This window comes from Triticum aestivum, chromosome 2A (assembly GCF_018294505.1).
Source record: "Triticum aestivum cultivar Chinese Spring chromosome 2A, IWGSC CS RefSeq v2.1, whole genome shotgun sequence".
Lineage (NCBI taxonomy): Eukaryota > Viridiplantae > Streptophyta > Magnoliopsida > Poales > Poaceae > Triticum > Triticum aestivum.
In genome coordinates, this window is record NC_057797.1 from 653,341,364 (window position 1) to 653,347,968 (window position 6,605).

Genomic DNA, 6,605 nt, shown 5'->3' on the forward strand with positions numbered 1-6,605 from the left:
CACGAGCGGTGGCAGCACGACGTCCTCCCGGCGTGGTGCCGCGGTGGCCGTGGTGCGTCGTGGTAGTGCGGCGGCGGTATGTCATCCTCCCGACATGATCGCGCGTCGGCGGTGGCGCTCCGGTGAGCCAACGATGTTCGGCGGGCCGCGCGTGGAAGTTTCGTGACAGCTATCTTCCCACCAAAAAGATACATGAAGCTCATCATCTCGTAAATCTGCAGGGAGAAATGACCTCTTGTACAGAATCTCTAAAGATAAAGCCAGTTTAAGGGAACTGTTGGAGAGGTTTTTTTGCCCCTACTTCTCAAAAACGACGGTTATTTTACAGATAGGGGAACTGTTGGAGATGCTCTAAGAAATTATGCGAGAGATACGTCTCAGCCAACATCGCAAGTGAAGGAAATATGCCCTGGAGGCAATAATAAAGTTGTTATTTATAATTCCATAAATCATGATAAAGGTTTATTATTCATGCTAGAATTGTATTAACCGGAAACTTAGTACATGTGTGAATACATAGACAAACAGAGTGTCCCTGGTATGCCTCTACTTGACTAGCTCGTTAATCAAAGATGGTTATGTTTCCTGACCATAGACATGTCTCATTTGATGAACGGGATCACATCATTAGAGAATGATGTGATGGACAAGACCCATCCATTAGCTTAGCATAATGATGTCGGTGTACAAAAAGAGGGGTACACTTTTTGTATCCCTATAACTGTGCACGGGCAGTCTGAGCCACGGGCACCACCACACTGAGCAAGGCAAGGGAGGTGAGCCAAGGTAAGGCCGAAGCTGAGGAGAAGCAGAATGACACCAAGAGCAAGACCACAAAGAGCAAAGGGGACGAAGCGGACCCCCCCCCCCGGCAAGATCCTTGCCAGGAGGCAGTTTTAGCAAACCCGGCAAGACCCTTGTCGTGGCAGCTCGCCCCACACCTACGGAGTGAGTCACCCTTGAGTCCACTGCCCCCATGGGGCAAGGATTCGGGAGACATCCCCGTGGTGGCATGCAGATCTTTGTGAAGACATTCAAGATCAGATACACCCTTTAGAAGATGATGATCCTTGGCGGGATCCCAGCCAAGGAGGACCACAAGGCCCCCGGCAAGAGCCTTGCCAGGGATGACAACAGGCGCCACGGCAAGACCCTTGCCGGGGCCCCGGCAAGGCCCTTGCCAAGAACACCCGTAGGGCCACCATCAGGCCCACGCCAGTCAAACCTCCACCGCCGTTCGCATGCAGCTGCCGACCCAAACAGCTGGGCAGGCACTTGTGTGGCGGCATGCGGATCTTCGTGGAGACCCACCGCTGCGCCACCTCAGCTGCCTGCCTGCCTACATGGCACCGCGGGCGCCGCTGGCCAGGGCGCGTGTCGACACGAGAGGGAGCGGCGACGGACGAGACAGGGCTCTCCCCCGTCCCCGATAAAGCAAGGACACCTGGGCAAGACACATTAAATGCGCCTTGTCATGTAATGCGAGGGATAACCTCGCATCACTGTACCCTTTCCACCTCCTGTGTGCCACTGTGGCAACCCCTTTTCTATAAAAGGAGGCCCAAGGCGACCAGGAGGAGGATTCGGCTTTTTGGAGCTCCTCACGCCCCATAGCTAGCTCAAGAACACAGATATACAATCCACCAAAGCAGGAGTAGGGTTTTACGCATCCTCGCGGCCCGAACCTGGATAAACGAACCATGTGCTATCTGTTTGATCCGCTCTTCTCACGACCCCGCGCCCCGCAACCGTAGTAGGGATTCTTGTGATCTTATAGGTGTCGTTCCCACCGACATCTTTGGCGCGCCAGGTAGGGGGCGCAGTTGTGAGAATCGGCTCTAGCAATCAGCTCAGCACTCCTTCGTCTTCGTGGCTCTTGGAGAAGGACGGAGGCCGGAAGATCAACGCTCGAGTGACTACAAATAGAAGCTAAGTTGCACTAAACCCTTATTTGTTCTATCCTTTTTATATGAGGTTATTCCCCCCCCCCCCCGGAGATGTCACGCCTTTGTATGAGAAACCTGCATGCCAGGGGGCTCTCCCACGATCAGCAACGCCCTTCCCTGTTTCGAGTCCGCTCAACAGCTCAAGCGGCTGCGTCGAGAATGGCAGAGTAACCTTCCGCGACCAACAACGCTCTCGATTCTGACTCGAGTCAAGCTCGACAGTTCGAGCGGCCGCGTTCAGAACGGAAAGGTGGCTTGTCCGGCAGCACGCATACCCAGCAGGCCCATGGGGATCCGTCCCCAAAACACCGCTCGGGGCTTCCGCGCCGGCGATCCTACCCAATCGGCGTAGGGCGCGCATACAAAGAGGAATTGAACGGGGAAATAACATGCATGAAATTAAAAGTACTGCAAAGTTATATTACATCACATCGTTGTTGCGGTTCTAACTAAAGATGAAATTTGTCTTGGTCGTGAACCTACAGCGGCGGTGAAGAACAGGATGCCTAATCCCGGCACTGGCCTTCCACCCTCTTGATTTCGTCGATACTGCTGATGACGGGCTTGATGCGCTCCTTGAGCACCGTGAGGTCAACACCCTCCGGCAAGCTGTCCATCGCGGCACCAAAGTCGAGGTCGGGATTCCTGTACGCCATCTTGGTGAGGACCTTGGTCATGACCCCCCCCGGCAAAGTGGTCGAGCTTCCCCGGCCAACGTGGCCGCTCGGTTGGAGTGAAGATAAGCCAAGGCTCCAAGGACGCCCTCGAAGAACAGGGTCAACTTGGTGTTGACGGTCCCGTTGCGCTCAGGGGCGTACCTCACGTTTGGCATCCCCATGGTGGCCAACTGCGAGGTGACCCTGCCGGCGACCTCCTCCAGACGGCTGATCCATCTGTTCTCGCCCGCCACATAATCCTGGTGGGAGGCGGCCTCGTTCGCCCGCAGCTGCTTCTCCTCCTCCAGTCTCCTGGTCAAGGTCTCCTCCCGAGCCCTGCTCTCCGATAGCATCTTCTCGAGATCCTCCAGCTTCAGCTTGAGATCTCTGACGGAGTTTTGCGCTTCGGAGAGCTCCCCAGCTCTGCTGATGACCGCTCCTTGCGCCTCCACCAATGCGTTGTTGAGCGTGCTCTTCTCGTTGGACAGCTTGAGGGCCTGCTCCTTCAGCTCGTCCTGCGCCACCTCCAACTCCCTTACCTTGCCGGCATGGGCCAGAGCCTGGGCATCGAGTGCCTCCTTGTGCCTCTGCTCCAGCTCGCAAGTCCGCAGCGCGACAAGGGCCTCGAGCTCCTCATCCTTGCCATGGAGCGCTGCAGCAAGCTTCACCTCACGCGCGGTGAGGTCCTCTTCCTGGGAATCCAGTGCGGCTTGATGCTGGTTCCGAACGGCCTCGGCCGCGGTAGCCAAGTTCGCCGCCTGTTCCTGGGCCTTCTTGATGTCAGCCATCTTCATGGTGAGCTCGACATTGCGCTTGGCCAATTCCTCCTAAAGGGCCCTTTGCTCCTCGCGAGTCTGGTGGAACCAGGTCTGCGTCTCAGCAACGCGCGCCTTGAAATCCACCTTCACCTGGTCTACCGTTGCCATCCTGGACTTAACCTTGTCCAGACGGACATGGTAGAGCGCCTGGAGTTTTCGGAAGTTGGCCCCCATAGCGCGGAAAAGCTGCTCTTCTGGAGAACCGTCACCGCCAACGGCCGGCTCACCGACAACCTCAAGCCCGGTGGCGGCAAGCACCTCGCCATCAAAGACTTCCCCTTCAGCGGGCGCCCGGGAACTTGACGCCCCTGGGAGGTGGACGAAAAGATCGTCGCCCACCTTTAGATACCTGCCGGGGCCCGAGGTTGAGGAGGAGGGAGGCTGATCATCAACCGCCTCTTCCTCGGCGGTGGCCTTGACGGCTTCCCCAGCAGGCCCACCGTTGGCGCCCTCGGCAGAAGCCTCCCCGGTCGCCTTGGCGGCCCCCGCCGCGGTGTCCTCGGCAGCATCCTTGGCGGCCTCATCAGCGGCGACCTCGGCAGCATCCTTGCCGGCCTCCTCAGCAATGTTCCCAGCAACGGTATCCACGTCCTCCATACCTGTTGGAGGAGGGTCTGGGTAGTAATGGGAGCATGGAAGCCAAGAAAAGGATAAGGGAAAAACAGAGACGGAAGACAGGTGACTCACCAGTGCCAGGCTGTGAAGCAGAAGTCCCCTCCCCGCTAGCATCCGGCACCGTGGCAGAGTCACCAGTGCCCAAGGGTGTGGGCTTCGTGCTTGATGCCCTTACCGGGGACGCCCCTCACGGCGGCATAGTCGATGGGGGTGGTGTGTTGGGGGTAGCCCTCTGCGGCTCCTCCTGCTGCCGATCCCCTCCTGCAAACCCGGCAAGGTCAACACCATAGCATCGGACGCCTACCACATGTCGAGTAAGAAGAGGGTGACGAACTTACGCTGGGGGCTGTGCCGGGGGCTGCTGTCCGGGCTGCTCAACACCACCAGTGGCATCCTTGAAGCCCCAGCTGGGGGTTGACTGCTCACCGAGGCCTTCGCCCTCTTCACCCTCTGGGCCAACGTCTCTACATCCCTGCAAAAGCAAAAACGGATCAAGATGGGTGGCTTAATTCAAAGGAATGGAAATGACAGTAAAGAACGGAGTACTTACTCGTCATCCACCCCCTCCTCTTCCACCGCTTTCCTCTTCCTCTTCGGGCTGAGAGGCCCGAGATCAAAAGTGACCCCCGCGTCAACATCCGAGTCGACATCTGCTGGAGGAGGTGAAGACGGTGGGGCTTGTGCGCGCCCAGATGAGGAAGGGGCTGTTGTCTTCTTCTTCTCAGCAGCCTCCGTCAGCCTCTTGGCTACCGTGGCCCTCGTGTGGCGCCCAGACCCCTCCAGGGTCAATTGAGGCCACGCAGCCCTATCGGGCCGGACCGGCTCACCGGAGCCAGCCCGCCATGGGACTCGCCCTCTTCCCCTGGTTGGCGTCGAGCCCGCCGCCACATCCTCCTCCTCCGACGACGACTCGTCGGCCGCGTCTTCGACGAGCGGAGATCCAGTGTCGGCGCTGCTGACCTCCCCGGAGGCCACCGCCCACCGGGTGAGCTCCTCTTCCTCTGTCGCCGTTGCGGCCTTGTCCTCCACGCCCCTGGCGCTGCCGGCCTCCATGGCAAGTTGTGCCTCCCTCGCCCTAGTGGCGATGGAGTCCAGCTCTGCCTGGGTGGTGTCCATGATAAGCCACCGCTCGGCGTCGGCATTGACGTACACCTTGATCAGCGTGTCGAAGAATTGCTGCACATCCTCGTCCTTCGGCTCCTCCCAGCTCGGGACAGGGTCGTGCGCATTACAGTCCGGCATCATGGCGATGATCTCGAACCGACGCGAATTGTTGCACAACGGGACCATCCTTGCTGGCAGCTTGAAAAATGGCCCCTTGAGGGCCTTGCCAACCTTTGTGGCAGCCCTCGCGGCCTTGCCGGTCCGCTCAACCTCGCCATCGCGACCCACATCAAGCTGGAAAAGCCGCTGGCAGAAGTGGGCATGCGCCAGCACTATGAAGTTGTGATCGAGGCCGGGGTGGAGTCGCATAATGTCAGCCGGGTTCGTAAAGAGCCAAGCTGGCCTCCCCTTGCTGTGCAACGGGGCGATCTGGTGGCGAATGAAGTCCACCCCAATCATCTCAAGGGTGAGTCCGGCCTGGGTGAGCCGGAGAATCCTGGTGGTGGCGACGGTGAGCCTCCCATCGGCGGTGTCGACATCGCTCCAATCGCTGCCACGGACCGGCGGCACTCGGCGGACCTTGCAGAATTCCGGCGGGTTTTCATCTTCAATCCAGCACCACCGGCCACGCCATTCCTCCCACCTCTCCTTCACGGCACCGTCCGTGTACGCCCCCTTGGATCTTGGGATCCAGGTGACACAACCGGAGACGGCTCCTCCCGACTGGATTCGAGGGAAGAAGTAATGGCGGAAGAGCGCCGTGTTGGGCTGCACCCCGGCAAAGCCTTCGCAAAGATGCGCGAAGAAAGCCATGCACGCCACCGCATTTGGAGTAAAATCCAAGAGGCGAAAGCCGAAGGTGCGCATAACATCGCAGAAGAAATCAGGGAAAGGGGGCATAACCCGCAAGAAAAGTAATCAACGAAGAAGGAGTACCGATTTGGGGCAGGATCAGCGCAAGCGGCAGGAATGACGCGCGTCGCCGGGTGTCCCGAATCCTCTCCCCCCGTCTTCACTCCCCATAGGGGCTTGAAGGAGGCCTGGAGCTCTTGAACATCAACCATCGAGGGGAAGAAGAAGGCGGACTTCGTCAGGTCCCCCGACAGCGCGCTCTCCGGCGGCTCCACCGTCCCGGCGCCCTTAGCCACCCCCTTGCCCTTGGTGAATTTGGGAGCCATGGCGACCAAGAAGTTCAGAGGGCTGAGGAAGGGGGATGGCGAAGCAACGACGGCGGGCGACGGCGGAAGCTTAGGAAGGAAAGAAGAGAGGAAACGGCGGCTCTGAGATTGGAAAAGGCACGAGGAAAGAGGAGAAAGTGAGCAGCGCGCCCGCGGTTATTCCTTTCTTATGGGGGAAAATAACAGGCCGCCTCCTTTCACATTAACTATGATGTGACGCATGCCCGCGGGAAGCAACCCCACGCATGCCGCTCACGCCACACACGCCTCCCCACGCCGCGCCACGCG